Below are 16,924 nucleotides of genomic sequence, written 5' to 3' on the forward strand. Positions count from 1 at the left end.
AATTGGTCATTCAAAAGAAATTTGTACATTTTCTTACTCTAATGTAGCATTGTAAGCATTGACAAGGTTCATACTATCCTTAAGCTGTATTCCTTGCATCCATCTAGCATCTTCAAAAGGATAACTTTTGAACTTAATAAGATACTTTCGGATAATCTTACCATGTTGTAGTACCTTGTCTTCATGTCGAAGGATAGCTTCAGGTCATAGCACCTCTTCTTGGTCTTTGATTTCGGGAGGGTCTTCAATAATTGGTTCACTTGGTGGCTCTCCTTTGTAGGGCTTAAGTAGGCTCACATGAAAATCATTGTGTATGAGCCAATGGCTGGGCAACTTGAGTAGATAAGCCATCTCATTGATTGGCTTCAAGATTTGAAAATAACCATAGTACCTTTTTGCTAGTTTAGCATAATACTTTTGATGGCCCGTAGGATTCTTGCCCGTTGTTTCACTCAATCAAGCCTTGGGAAACTTAAGTAGGACCCAATCATTTTTCTTTGAACATTAAGGCCCTTTTGTGCTTGTTAGCAACAACTTTTTGCCTTTGTTGAGAGATGGATGTAGCCTTCTTAATCTTTTGAAAAGATTCTTGTAGGTCACGGCTACACTCATCAGCAGCAGCGAAGATCTTCCCATGTACTCTAAGTAGCAAGGGACTTTCTGGTCTTCTCTCAATGATTTCAAAAGGTGCTTTTCCTGTAGAAGTATGTATAGTATTATTTTACGCATACTCTACAAGAGGTAAGTACTTTTTCCATTGTGAGCATTGACTTGGGTAACATAATTTTTTAGTAGATCGAGTATCGTAAGATCGGCTATCTCACTTTGGAAATCCGTTTGTGGGTGATAGGCTGAAGAGAAATTTAATCTTGTTCCTAGATTTTCATAGAGACCTTTCCAAAAATAACTCGTCATTCTAGGATCTCTATCTCACACGATGGATGTTGGCAATCCATGGTGTTTAAAAATATGTGATATGAAGAGAGTTGCCATTTGGTGTGCCTTAATAGTCTTTTTGACAGGAAAAGAGTGTGCTTACTTGCTAAACATGTCGACTATTGTCCATATTCCCGTATTCCCATGGATAGACTTGGGTAATCCACAGATAAAATCCATAGATATACTCTCCCATGGTGAATTTGGGATAGGCAATGGCTGGAGTAAGCCAGATTGCTTCCCCCTATCATATTTGGTCTTTTGGCATACCACACATTTTGAAACATACTCTTGTATGTCCACTTTCCCAATAGAAATACGTCTCTACATCCCGGAGAGTAGGTTGAATGCATCTTTGCCCCACATAGGGAGGAGCATGGGATTCATACATGACTTTCTCATGAAAGGAGTGGGTAACACATAGCCTATTGCCATGGAGAAGATAACCATCCTCCAAGGTGAATGGTTCCACTTTATTCCCCAAAGCAAGGGCTGACAATATGTCTCTAAAGTCAGGGTCAATAGCATACTCCTCTATCATAGAAGATAGATCATTGTGAGTTGCTATAGACACCGCATTAACTTTTGGTCGTCGTGAAAGTGCATCGTTCACTTGATTGTGCTTACCAGCAAAGTAAGCAATATGAAAATTGTTGGGGTAAAGCCCCATGTGGCCGGTTAGGCCAGGTGCCCGTCCACTATACTTATTCATTATGTACATAATAGAATAAGGGGGCTCACATGTAGAGAGTGAGTTTCAGCCCCTGCAAACACAAGGTCTCCTCCTCTCCTCTCTTCTCCATCGCTGCACACACTCACACACGCTCCCGCTTGCACACTTCAACTGGTATCAGAGCTCAGGGATTGGGAGCACCATTGGAGCTCAGTAGAGAAGCAGGCAGAGAATAGCAAAAACTGCAGCACGTTTTTGCACATCTGTTTTGGCCTACCAAAAAGTCTTCATTCAAGCCGATTCCCACAATTATTGACCGGTTTTTTGTCCTCTTCAACTTTTCTGAAGAAAGTTTTTTCAAAATCTTTACCAATTTTGAGATACATCACTCAGACTGCCTGCACTTGTAGGGTACACAGGTGCAGATTTTTATAGATCTGTTTTGAACTGTATAAACAGCACATTTCAAATCCATTCTCGTATAGCCCAACTATTCCCGCATGGTCTACAACTTTGCAGAAGGAAGTTTCTGCAAATTCTGAGCGGTTTGGAAGATATGAGCTGACAGGCTGCAGGGTATTCGAAAAGTTGAAGATTATGTATGCATATTCTGGTGATTTGCTACATTCAGAGAGATCGGATTGAGCTTTTGTCATTCTCTTGTTTTGCGCATTGATGTTTTTCTCTCAGTGAAGAGAGTGTGGGTTGATATTTTCAACACATTTATGCGCACACATTGAGAACAATTCGTGGATGTATGCATTTTTGTGGACTATCAAGTTCGAGAGTGGTTTCATCACACAGGTTATGTGCATTGACTTATGCGATTGAGCAGATTTCGGAAAGTGTGGTGCATAGATTTGCAGAGAGTTTTGCAAGAATTTTTGGCATGATTGTGAGCTGAATTTTCAACTCATTTGGATGCTCTTTGATACACATTTGGTACATGCTTGATGCTCATTTATATTGCCATGTGGATACACATGATGTGCGCTTTTCGGCGGATGGTATTCTTCGCCTTGCAATGGCATATGTAGGCTGATTTTCAGATATTTTGAGCATCAATTTGTGTCACATTTTGGTTGGCTTGCATCCAAGTTTATGCTAGTTGTGCTTCGCTTGTTGAGTGCAGTTGATGCACTTTGTGTTTCGGATTACAGGATTGTTTTCCAAGTTCAAGGAGTTGAGACTTTGGGGAAGCTCATGTATACTTGAGTGCACATTTTGTGCATGATTTACTCATGGTTTTGAGCATTTTTATGGCATGTATGGTTATTATGGTTAGATAGCCAAATACTGCCGAAACTCTGCCGGATTTTTCTTGCAAGTTTATTTGTTTATGCGCATGGTTTGCAATCGTGTTTTGATTGCATTTGGCACTCAGTGATTGCTTTGCCATAGTGTTTTGGTATTGCATTGTGAGAGTGTTTGCTCACCGGATTATGTCATTTGACATACATGTGGTAATCTCTTCAAGAGAAAGATTGTTGATGATAGTTTCATCGATTACCACATAGTGCTCTTGGGATTAGAGCGGGTGTTTTGGCATCATTTGAGTGGTTTTGCTCACTTTGTTTCGTTACATTGATCGCAATATTTGATGATACTTCTCTTAGACAGCTTATGCCAGCTTATGTTGTATTTTGACAGTACTTGGTGTATGAGTTAGCCAGGCTTTGGCTATTGTCAATTGATCGATTTGTGCTTGGTCTTGTCACAAGTTATCGCCATGGATTTGGCATGTACATCATTGTCAAGGTTTGTGCTTTTCCATACAAAGTTTGATGGTTCAAACTTTGAGCATTGGAAAGCAGGTATGCATGATGCATTGACTCAGGTGGGCCAAGTGTTGCCACTACAGGGCATGGATGCTAGGCCAGAGTCAATGACTGACGATGAGTGGGAGGACTTGGATGAGCTTGCACGTTCGACGATCATGTTACACCTTCGTGAGTCTGTCTATTGCATTGGGTTGGATGCATGTACAACTAGAGAGTTATGGCAAAGATTGTGCAATGCTTTTGGCACAAATGAGTCTAGAGAGATGCCTACGATCAAAGAACGATCTTGCAGACATAGAGATGTTGTGTGTTGGCATTGGGGTCATACAGGGCATGTACATAAGCGTTGTTTTCGGCGGATGAGACAGCGCAGGAGACAGCACAAGAGGGATGCTATCACTTTGGATGATGTGGGAGTAGATGTAGCGTATGTGGCTACGCATGACGGAGATGTCGACTTTGCTTCCATGTTTACTCTTGACTTTCTTATGTCAGTTTTTGACGACACATTACCTTCACATTGGATACTAGATGTGAATTCTAGATTTCATGTCACGTCGAGTCGTGAGTGGTTTAGCACATATGCTAGTGGTATGCTTGGACATGTGTGTCTAGCTGATGGTTCAGTGCATGACATAGTTGGTGCAGGAGATGTCAGACTATCGTTGCCGAGTGGTGCATCATATGTGTTGCGAGATGTACGCCATGTGCCAGGTTTGACGCAGAAGCTTGATGTCTGTGAGTCACTTACGAGACAGCGGATGCCAGATAGTGCTGGATGAGCACAGTTTTCGATTGCATCTAGAGGTGCTAGTGTTGGCACGATTCATGCGATGCAAGTACGTCATGTGCAAGACGGCATAATTTTCCTGAGTACGCAGCCATGCAGAGAGACGAGGCATGTCTCCTTTGCAGATAGGTTGCATGATCTTGGTTTGTGTCATGAAGTACTTGAGACTTTGGTGGTCTGTTTGTAGAATAAATGGAGTCCCCAATAAATAAGGCTTCCATGTGTCTAGGGCATGTAGAACATCTAAAAGCTCTTTCATCATAAATGCCTAAGACCCATTCATCCGTATTGAGCCTTCAACTCTCATATGCTATGGCATGCCCTTCTTGAAGAAAAACTGCTTCAAGGAAATCACCACAAGCATCACATTGGACCTTAAATGGCTTTGAGAGATTCAGAAGCATGAGGACTGGTTGGGAGGTAAGATTCTCTTTGAGCTTGTCCAAAGAATTTTTCTCCTTAGCAATCCATGAATACTTAACGTTCTTCTTTGTTAAGTCATATAATGGTCCTGCTATTTGAGAAAAATTTGCTATGAAGCGTCTATAGTATGCACACATACCAATAAATCTTCTTAACTCATGTAGATTCCTTGGATTAGGCCATGCTTTTATTACCTCTAACTTTGATGGATCCATATGGATACTATCTTGAGAGATAATATGACCTAAGTATTGAATCTCTTGAAGGAAAAATTCGTTTTCCTTTTGATTGAGAAAAGGCTTGTTCTCCCTCATTGCTTGAAAAATCACTTGGAGATGTTTCTTGTGTTCCTCCAAGGACTTGAAGTAGATGATGATATCATCAAAGAACGCTCCAGTGAATTTGCGGTAGGGTCTAAAGATTTTCTCCAATAGACGATTGAACATGGCTGGTACATTAGTCAAGCCAAAAGGCATGTCTAGATATTCATAAAGACCAAATGTTGTACGAAACGTGATCTTTAGGATATCTTCATCCACTATCCTTATTTGATGATAGCCACTTTTAAGGTAAATCCTATTGAAGTAGGTAGAGCCTTGTCGCTTATCAAACAGATCTTCTACCCGAGGTAGGGGAAATCTATTTTTGATAGTGATATGGTTTAGTGATCGATAGTCCACACACATACGGTATGTACCATCTTTTTTTTGCACTAAAAGGACTGGAGAACAAAAGGGAGAGGAGCTAGGCCTCACCATCCCTTTGTCAACCAATTCTTGTACTTGCCTCATGATCTCCTCTTGTTTAGCTTCGGAAACTCGATAAGGAGGCTTGTTAGGCAATGAACTTCCTGGTAGGAGCTCAATTTGATGGTCATCATCCCCTCGTTTTGGAGGTAACTCCATAGGAATATAGTTGATGAACACATCTTGGAATCCTTTTAGAAAACTAGACAAGTCTAACTCTTCTTGATTCCTACCATTTACATTTGATGAAACAGTAGGACCTTTTCGGGACTCTTTGACAAAAATCATGTACGTAGAAACTGAGCTCTTCATTGATTTATCAAAAGCAAGAGGATTTACAAGTGGTATAGTACGACAAGACTCACTAGCATCTATATACATGTTCTTTTCCTTGTAGGTGAAGTAGATTCACCTTTCAAGGAACTTCATGTTGGCAGCCATGAGGTTGAACCATGGTTAGCACCCTCATGTTGGAGAGGAGAGATGAAAAAGTCTTCTTTGTCGACATAGCTTTGGACATGAAGCCTCAACTTACCAACGAAGGGAGTAACGGAGGCTTGTTGTCCCTTAAAAGCGGTGTCGACCGTTACAGCATCTCCCATCTCAAACGTTGGAATGCCCAACTTGGTGGCCAACTCCATTGATATGAAGTTGTGAGTAGAGCCAGGGTCAAACAAGATGAAGGCATCATGCTGCCTTACCTTTCCCCAAGCATATGAGAGAGGCGATCCTTTGCAATGAGCATCCTCTTTTGGAGCTTAGATGGTGGAAGCTCTAGGAGTCTCATTTTGGGCATTTCTCTTGGGGCAAGAACGATAGCCATTTCCTTGCTCCCCACACTTGAAACATTTATGGTCCTTCGAAAAAGCTTTAAGCTCTTCAGAAGAGACTTTATTTTTATATTTGTAAATTCCCTTCTCCTTGGACGGATTGTTGTTGTTGTTATTGTTGGAATTGCCTTGGGAAGAATTTTGGGCATTGGTTTTTCCCTTTGCATTACTTTTGTCTTTGTTTTCCATGGGCTTGACATTCCATTTAGCCCCGTGCCTATGTGAAATGTTAATCAAGAAACGTGCCTATGTGAAATGTTAATCAAGAAACCTTTGGTTGGATACTCTAACAATAGAGGTCACATGTGGTTTCAAATACCAAAGAAATGCCTTTACCAAAACATTCCCAAGAACATGGGGTGGACACAAAAAAGTAAAAATTGGCTCCTTGTTTGACCAATTTCTAGTGTTGAATGTTTAGGGCACATGATTTGTGATGCCTTTGAACACATAGCAAAATGGGGGGGGGGCTCTTGCTCTCTGTACATCAAACTTTATCTCATGACCATGCATGCAATTTTTTCCGTGTACATTTTGTGCGCCCTTGTGGCCACTCTTGTTGAGGGCCCCGGGGCCTTTACATGGCAAAACAAATATAAAATTTAGGTGTTTGGGAATGATACAAGGTTTAGTTTTTTTTTCTTTTTAAGTGTTGAACTTTTAGGTTGTTTTCAATAGCTTCTAGCTCCCAATCGACTCTGAATCTGTCCGGGCTTGTCTCGTATGAATTTGTTTATCGTCGCGCTCTTCGACAATCATGTGATGCAAAAAAGTCATATCTTGCTCGAATTCTCCAAAAATCAACGTGCAAGTTGGAAATTTCTTAAAAAAAGATGTAAAACAGACATTTCTTACTTTTTCCTTAATCTACGGGCTCCAACAAGCATCAAAACTATGGAATCTGAAAATACTCAAAGAACCAATATTTTTCCTTGTGTTAAGGACTGTATTTCATACATACAAAACTTTCCCAAAATCTCACCGTAACACCTTCAAAAGTGGCTTCCAAATAGTACCATCGATCAAAATTTGAAACTGATGGAAAACAATCAAAATGAACTCCTAGACTGTGTACAAATTTAAAACAACCAAAATTTTATTCGGACAAAAGTTATTGCTAAAAAATCAAAAATAGGCCCCCCTTAGACTCTCCACGACGATAGAAATCAAAGGGTTCAAGCAGAGATATAGTGTCACAAGTGCATGGTAGGAATCTCACCGAGCGTTATTCCTTCAAGATCTCTTTTACTTCATCATGTCTTCTTATTGTTACCATATACATGTGGTAGTGATGTGTGTGAACACACTAGGACCGCCGAGGCATTTTTTCCCTCTTTAGGAGGTTTTTTCCCCCGAGCATTGTATATACGCACATAACTCTAGGGCTATCTATCTTTCCATTGTACACTAAGTAACACACTCTCTATTGTGTGCCTTGAGCTTCCTTTGTCTTCTCTAAGCTGTGTGTGTTTCTTTGCAACCCTAATTCCAACAATTGGTATCAGAGCAGGTTACATCCTCCCGGGCTTAGTGGCCAGCTGCTCCAGCACACGCCTACTCACTTTCTCCGATTACAGTGAGGTTTGGAGGGCATTCGCAGGTTGAAAAATACTTTCGATAAGCTCGTAGAGCATGGTCTGCTCAGATTTGTTATTCGGGCTCATTTTGGCCTCCGTTTTCACTACATGCAGTACTGCGCACACAGGCTATTTCGTCATTTTGTGCAAAGTTTCTGTCAGTGCCATTTTCTGCATAACATGTGCTTTACAGTCTTCTATGGTTTGTGCTATATAGCACGTGTTGTTCCCACCCCGTTTCTCCTATTTTCGGCAGTTTTCACATCAGGTGCAGCATTTACCATGGCTGACAACAACAACACAGATGTGTTCAAGATGTTTGCTGCTGAGGACAGGTTGGATGGGGACAATTACCCTATGTGGGCTTATATGATGCAACATGTTCTTGTGTCAAAGGGCGTCTGGAATATTGTGCAGGGCAATGATGTACATCCTGGTTCTGAGGATGTAGGTGATGTTGAGAATGCTGCAAGGATTGCTGCTGTTAGAGTTGTTTTGCCTACGGCAGAACAAGCTCATTGGGATGTTAAGGATGCGCAGACTCGTGCATTGATTGCGTTTTCTGTGAAGCATACCATTGTTCCTCACATCCGTTCAGCAAAATCTGCAAAACAGGCTTGGGATATTTTGGCTGGTCTTTATGCAAGTCGCAATGAGGCTAAAATTGCTTTGCTGCGTAAAGAGCTGGAGTCGAAGATTATGCATGAGGAAGATGATATGGAAACTTTCCTTGCTAGTGTCAAGGATATCAATGAGCAACTCATTTCTACAGATGAAGTCATTTCAAACAGTTCCCTAGTACAGACTATTCTTGATGCCTTACCAGATTCTTACCAGACTTTTGCTAGTACTTGGAGACTTATGACCCAAGGGAATCCTGAAGTTGTCAAGTTTGATGCATTATGCACATTGCTCTTACAAGAGTCACTTTCCAGGAAAATAGGACTAGGTAGCGTGCAGTTGAGAAAGCTTTTATTGCTTCTCAAAGAAGGAGTGGTAACAGCAATGCAGTCACTTCTTGGTTCTGTTGCGAGTGGCAAAAATTATGTTCCTAATGCTTCTGCTGGCAGCAATTCATCTGGAAATTCTGGTGATAAGGGCAAAAAGAAGACGCAATGCCATTATTGTAAAGCTAATGATCACTTGATCAAGTCGTGTCCTAAGTTGAAGGCCAAAGAGGCTAAGAAGAAAGAGGGTGGTTCCACTGCAAATGCTGGCTCCACTACAAATGCAACCATTGTTGAGTCCTTATCTAATCAAAGTTACACTCAAGTGCACGACATGCAATAAAAACTAACCAAAACATCCGCAAGCAAATCTTGACAATCAAGCATATGAAGTCCAAACGTGACCAAACTTATAGAAAAAATAGACAATGACTAAAGACATGTGCCTATGGCCTCAAATCCCCCTTTTGACAACTTTTGAAATGGGCTTATTATCCACAGGGTAGATTTGACCTAATTATTTTCGGTCCAAAATGCAATCTATAGCTTAGCAATGTTGTCCTAATATCCCTCCTATGCATAAAATGCAATTTGGATGCGTAAAACTTTAGTTATGAATAGATTAAGAAGAGGATCAACTACAAAAAAACACATAGATTCATAAGGAGAAACTTACAATGTCACATAGAGCTTTTACCTATGAATGCAATGGAGGAATGGTGCTCCAAACAAACCATTCACGAGAGGGTTATGAGCTCAATAAGAAAGAGAAGAATACATAGTGCTTAGAGAATGTGTGTGTGTTGGGGTGTAGGCCAGGTGGCCGTGGGAAACCACTCCTGTACACTTGATTCTCACCTAATCAATATAGGGAAAAAAATAGGTAGAGTTGATCTCTTCTCTTTCCTCTCCACTAACCCACACAGTGGCTGCCTGTGCATCTCCCCCTTCCCCATATCTCTTCTTCCCCTCTCTTGCACACACTCCGCACGCACACGTGCACTCAACAATTGGTATCAGAGCACACGGCATCCGACCCCTAGCCTCGGCTCACCGCAGACGTAATGACCCATATCGGGTTTTGGAAAGCTTGGCAAGGTAGAGCTTGAAGCTCTGCAGAAAACAAAGCTTCTAAGGATTGAAGGAAAGCAAGGAGAATCGGGCTTGCCGACATCAGGTAAAGAGCAATTAGATCGGAGAGTAAATCAACTGGAATCGGACCGAGAGTGGGAGTAGCAAAAGGAAATTTTGGACACCGAGCAAGAGCAGAAGCCCGTGGGCAACCGAAATTGAGCAATGCTTGGAGGACTTGAGCAAACAACGAAGCAATTGAGCAAGGTGGGCATCCGTAGGCAAAGTGAGCAGATCACGGGGCATCGAATTGAGTAGTTGTAAGGCTTGCAGCGAGCACCACAGCAGGAAACAAGCAAGAGGCCGTGAGTAGAGGCCCACGTGTGTGTATTCAAGCAACGTTGACCAAGGTTTGAGCAAGGGGTGAAAGCGACCTTTGAAGGCTTGAGAGCCTGCGGGCAAGGGAGCTTGAAGGAAGGGGCTTCTAGTGGTGTTAAAAACACACACACTCAGAGCTGTGCATCTCAGGTAATTGAATGCAAGACTTCTAGCTTCTGGCAGCGCTCTTACTTTGCAAGAACCACACACACACACACACACTCCGTGCCCAAGTAGGCAACCGATTGCATTTGGCAAAGCTGGGATATGGACACTATGAGCATTTGAGCATAGAAGGGGCAGCAAACACGAGCAGGGAGGGCTCCATCGAGCAACAGCCGAATCCATAGCGGGCAGTGTTTTGCAGAGCATCTGGCAGCGCTGGAGTGTTTTGACGAGCAAGACATTGGCAAGCCTCTGGTGTGTTACACACACACACACAGTGCACACACACACACTCACTGTGTGTGCTTGCTCGCTCAACAGTAAAGATTTAAAAAATCGATTTTTTTTAAAATCCATAAAACTTCTTTGTGTGCAAGGGGCTATTCCCGCCCAAGGCCCTCGACAACCCGATCATTTCCCGACTACATCCTTGACCCGGCTTGGACCTAGGATTCAGCAGAGCTACAAGAGAGAGAGAGAGAGAGAGAGAGAGAGAGAGAGAGAGAGAGAGAGAGAGAGAGAGAGAGTGAGTGAGAGAGAGAGAGAGAGAGCAATCTTTATAGACCAAGCAAGATCTGCGATCGATACCGATACGACTCGGTATTGGCCGCTCGAGCATTGGCGTTTTACGGCTACTCAGCTAGCTACTTCCGTCCGATGGCGGAAGGCGACACAGGCTCGACACTACTCATTGCGGAGGATCTCCGACATCCGACCTAGACGCCAGGCGCTTCCCCACACGAGCGCGTTCCCGCAATCGACGACCGTGCTTGTGACATACACGGGTGAGGTACCTCTATCATAGAGGAGTGACACCTGGCATCGGCACCGACCTAGAAATCGGCACATAGCAACACCGACACGCAGGTTACAGGCTACAGGGGGGGTTTTCAGTCCATTCACTCACAGATTCTCCAGGTTACCAGACACAACGCTTTGGTGATTTGGCAGTCATTTTGACAGCAGATTCTCTGCGGACACATGCGTTGACAGATGCATTTTTTTGTGAGCACACCTAGTGCTACTGAGCTCTTTTGAGAGCAAATATCCCCGCAGGGATCACTTTCACTGCATGCAGCAGTTCTTGGTGCCTGTTTGAGCGCGGTTTTACTCATGTACGTTGAGTTGCGGACACTGCCCACTGTACTACTGATGGGGGCTTTTCACAAGCCAAGCTCCCATACCCCTCTTCTCTCGTCCCCACCCCATGAAAACCCCCTCTTAGGGAGGGAGTGATAAAAGGCATTGAAAAAAGTAAGAAAAAAAATAAAGTATGATTATGTAAATATATAAGAAAGGTAAAATAGGCCACCTCATGCCTGCGGGGTAGCCCACCCCCACCTTGCCTCCTTTTTCTTCACTGTTGCCCCGCCGTGTGTCCCTTTTCCTCTCCTCCACTCAAAAGGTCAACCCCCTCTCTCTTCCCCTTGTCCTTTCTCCTTTCTCTCTCCCCTCAAGCTACCCCACCTCTCACCAATAATGCACCCTAACTCACATGCAACTTACCCTATCTTCCAAAATAGTATACCCCACCCCCTCTTTCTCTCTCCTATCATATCCCATGACCCAAATACCCCCCTCTCTCTCTAAAGGGCGCCATATCTCTTGTCTTGTAGCTAAATAACCTTCCCCACACTCACACACACTCAGTTTCACTGAAAAAGGTGCCCACAGACCCATCCCCACCCAGTGGTTACCTGATTTTTCTTGTGTTCACACACATCTGCACACAGATTCACCTCTGAACACACTCCCCTCTCTCCCCTCTTGTAATTACTTTATCCTCCATGTCACCTCTCACTTTTTTTCATCAACCCATCTCTCTCTCTTAGTCTCTCTCTCATGAGACTGCTGTTCTGGCACATATACACACAGCCAGACAAGTGGGGCCCACAGTCACATGGCCTATGTAGATAATGATTTCTTCATTTCTAAATTCTAGAATTCCTCCCCCTCCTCCCCAATATAAAGAGGGGTCACCATCACACTAAATACACACAAAACATCACCAGTGTGTGCCTAGTGCACACACACACACCCACACCATCACCATCACCATCACCGCAATCACCATGCTCGTCTTGAGCATGACCTCTACACCCTTGGCTATGGAAGATGAAGGGCAACTAAATGAAGTATGATGGCCATAACCCTCGTGCGAGTCTTCGCCATCAACTCCCACCTATCCGCCATGTGCTCTACCACTCTCTCCCTTCTCATTTCCCTACCCTATGCTCCCCATTTCATCACCTTATTCTCTAAATAAAGCTTAAGGTTTTCTGAGTATGTTTTCTTGCAATGTTTTGCCCATGTGAGGTGTGCGGAATCGCCACCTAGTCTTGTGTTTGGAGTGAGCTTGTGTATGTGTGAAGGGTGTGCGGATTCGCCATCCTTTTGTGGTGCCTAAGTACTAAGCCGCTATACCCCCTCCCTCACTCTCTCTCTCTCTCTCTCTCTCTCTCTCTCTCTCTCTCTCTCTCTCTCTCTCTCTCTCTCACTTGATCTCATTCCCTTTCCTCTTCATCATTACTCCCAAGCATCCATCTCTCTTGGATGAAAACTTTGTTATGGTGGTGTGTTGTTTGCATCCTAGCCGTTGAAGCTAGGTGGTGCCCCTGTTTGCTTTACCATGACATGCTCGAGGCGCGCCATTCGGTCCCCGGTGTTTTAGAGGCCGTCGGGGTTCGGGGTTTGCTTTGCTCCCATCACTACGTGTGGAGCCATTTTTGGCTATTTTGGCAGTTTTTCTCGGCCGTTTCTGAGACTCGGACCGGAAGAGCCCTTTCTGAGACTGTGGCTAGTCCATTTGTGTCTGCATTAGCCTTTTGGAGGGTCGATAGAATGAGGTTTTCTTTGAGCTGGGGTGTGCTTGAATGTTGAGACACCTTCGGTGATACAGGTAGCTGTAGTTCCCCTTTACGGTACCCTCGCCATAGGATATGTATCTGGACGGTTATTTATACTTTTGACACCGAGTTGGCACTCACATAGCAGTTGTTTTGTGCAACAGATGCCCAGTTAGTGCAGTTGGCACATTTATATGCATTTTGAGTTGAGTTTTGACTCCTCATACAAAGGAGACTCTACCGGATTTACTTCCCGCGAGTCGTGACTTCCATTGTTGGCACTTTTGAGTCTATTTCGGTTGAGATCTTACTCCCGCTACAAAGGTTACTCTGCCCAAATTTCTACAGCTTCTCGCCATAGTTTGGCACCTCTCAAACCCTCTTATCAACAATGGCTTCTTCTTCAGAAAAGGAGGAGTATTTCATTTGGAAGTTCGATGGCAGCAACTTCACCATGTGGAAAGAGCGCATGAAAGATGTTTTGATAAACAAAGGCCTCTCAGAACCGTTGAAAGAGCGCGCAGAGGATGATGATTATACACAAGCTCAATGGGAGCTTTTGGATGCAAAAGCCATGGCTACGATACGTCTACATCTAGCCGAATCAGTCTTCTTCACTATCATAGGGAAGAAAACAACCAAGGAACTTTGAAATAGCTTATGTTCAGCATGGGAGAGCAAAAGTGCATCCAACAAAGTTTTTCTCATGAAAAAGCTTATGAAGCTCAACATGAAAGAAGGTAGCACAGTTTCCAGTCATTTAAATGAGTTCAACTCCTTGTTCAGTCAGCTGACATCTCAGGGCTTTAAGGAGTTTGACGATGAACTCAAGTCTATCTTCTTATTATGCTCTCTACCCAGTTCATGGGATATCTTTTGCACAGCCATTAGCAATTCGTCTCCGAATGGCAAGTTAGAATTTAATGCTGTCACAGATGCGTTGCTCACTGAAGAGATTTGTCATAAATCTCTCGATAATGCTAGTCATGGAGATGCATATATGGCTGGCAGTTCAACAAAGCCAAGAGGCCGTGACAGGAACAAATACAAAAGCAAAAGTAGAGACCGGAATCCTCGTAGTCCTAGCAGACACAGGAACCAAAGTAGAGACCGCAATGCCAAAAATGTCGAGTGTTACTATTGCCACAAGAAGGGTCATTACAAAAAGGATTGTCGCAGTTTCCTAAGAGATCAGAAAAACATGCAAAAGGATAATTCTGGCAAAGGCAAAAGTACAGTAAAGATTGAGGAGCTCAACATTGTTGAGTCTCCCATGCCTACCACTGCAGTAGAGGATGCTCCTCCTCCAGTGATGCTCATTATGCCCACAGAGATTCATGCCGAGGTGACAATAGATGCCTCAGATGTTCTCATTTTCACTTCAGATCTCACCCCAGATGCTTTGGTTGCACAGGATGAGGGTTATGCACAGAATTGGATCCTTGATTCTGGTGCAAGTTTTCATGTCACACCTCATAGAGAGTGGTTTTCCTCTTATGCATCCATGCATGGAATAGTCAATCTTGGTGATTCCTATGAGCTTGACATTATTGGCATTGGTGATGTGAAACTTCAGATGCATAATGGCACTACTTTTGTGTTGCAGAATGTCAGACATGTGCCCAAGCTTATGAAAAGCTTGCTTTCTATAGGGCAATTGGATGATCTTGGCTACACTACAGTTTTTGGTAATCGTTCTTGGATGATCCGCAAGAACAACCTTATCATGTTGAAAGGCAATAAAAACGGATCCCTGTACTCTTTGTTTGTTTCGAGTGTCGACGAACACTCTATCTATGTTGCCGAGCTGCCGTCTCCTGAGTTGTGGCATAGCCGGCTAGGGCATATTAGCCAAAAGGGAATAAAAACACTTCAGCGTTTTGGCTACTTACCTGTGTTAGATTACACGGACTTTCCATTGTGTGAGCATTGTCTGTATGGCAAACAGACTAGATTGACATCTTCGCCATTGAATAAGAAACTAGGCGAACCTCTAGACTTGGTGCACAGTGATTTGTGTGGTCCAATGCCACATAAAACTCTAGGGGGGGCGAACTACTTTCTCACGTTCATAGATGATTCTACCAGAAAGGTGTGGGTGTATCTCCTTAAGCGTAAGGAAGAAGTTTTTTTGACATTCCAAAAATTCCTCGCCATGGTTGAGAACCAATCAGGAACAAAGCTCAAAGCCTTTCGCACGGACAATGGTGGAGAATACGTCTCCACAGTTTACTGCTCCATACACACCTGCACAAAATGGGATAGTTGAAAGAATGAATCGTACGATTCAAGAGCGAGTTGTCTCTATGATGTCTATGGCGAAGCTTACTCCCGAATTTTGGGGGGAAGCTGTTCTCACTGCAGTGCAAATCATCAACAGGTCACCTAGTTCTCCTTTGAATTTCAAAATTCCAGAGGAATTATGGACTGGCAAAAGGCCAAGCTATGAGCATTTACGTGTATTTGGATGTGAAGCATATGCACATGTGCCCAAAGAACTTCATCGGAAGTTAGATCCCAGATCACACAAATGCATCTTTATTGGCTATGGTGCAAACGGAGAGATGGGCTATCGTCTCTGGCACCCAGAATCAAACAAAGTCATTCGTAGCTCACATGTGATTTTCAATGAATCAAAAATGCACAAGAAGCCCATCAAAGATGTTGAGTACAGACGTGTTCGTTTTGAGGATGTAGCCTCCGAACCAACTCAGTTCAGTAGTGTTGCACCTACTCCTCAAGTGCAAGATACTACTATTGCTCCGGAGAGAGCGGAGTCCAGCAGTCAGGCACTGAGACGCTCTGAGAGAGTATCACGTGTGCCCGAGCGGTTTGAGCCCGGTATACACCACATTTTGGTCATTGACAGTGGAGAGCCAACCTGCTACAAAGAAGCTATACAAATGGAGGATAGCGTTAAGTGGGAGCAGGCTATGCAATCAGAATACAATTCGATTGTGGCTAATGAGACATGGGATTTGGTTGAATTACCAAAAGGCAAAAATGCTTTACCTTGCAAGTGGGTATACAAGAAGAAGTATACAGTGGAAGATCCCGAGCCTAGATACAAGGCTCGTCTAGTTGCCAAGGGTTTCAAGCAGCAAAAAGGTGTCGATTTTGATGAGATTTTCTCTCCAGTAGTCAAGATGACTACACTTTGCACCGTGCTTGGCTTGGTTGCTATCCAGGACATGGAACTTGTCCAAATGGATGTGAACACAGCATTTCTTCACGGGAATCTAGATGAAGATGTCTATATGAAACAACCAGAAGGATTCGTATGTGAAACCCAAAAACCAACGAGGACAGAATTGGTTTGTAGACTTAAAAAGGCACTCTATGGCCTCAAGCAAGGTTCAAGGCAATGGTATCAAAAATTCAACAAATTCATGCAGTCTCAGGGTTACATTAGAAGTCAAGAGGATCATTCCTTATACACAAAAAGGTTGAACGATGGTTCTTTAATCATCTTGATCTTGTATGTAGATGATATGCTTATTGCAGGCAAATCAATTGATGAAATCAATCAGTTGAAAAAGATGCTAAGCACTCAGTTTTCCATGAAGGATTTGGGAGATGCCAATCACTTTCTTGGTATGCACATCAAGAGAGACAGGCAACGTGGAATTCTTGAATTATCTCAAGAAAAGTACATTCACAAAGTCTTGCAACGTTTTAGTATGCAGGGGGGGAAGTCATTGAGTACCCCAATGCAAGCATACTCCAAACTTAGCAAGGAAGACTCTCCCAAGACAGTGGCT

The sequence above is a fragment of the Adiantum capillus-veneris genome, chromosome 29 (assembly GCF_014529385.1).
Source record: "Adiantum capillus-veneris isolate H3 chromosome 29, ASM1452938v2, whole genome shotgun sequence".
NCBI lineage: Eukaryota > Viridiplantae > Streptophyta > Polypodiopsida > Polypodiales > Pteridaceae > Adiantum > Adiantum capillus-veneris.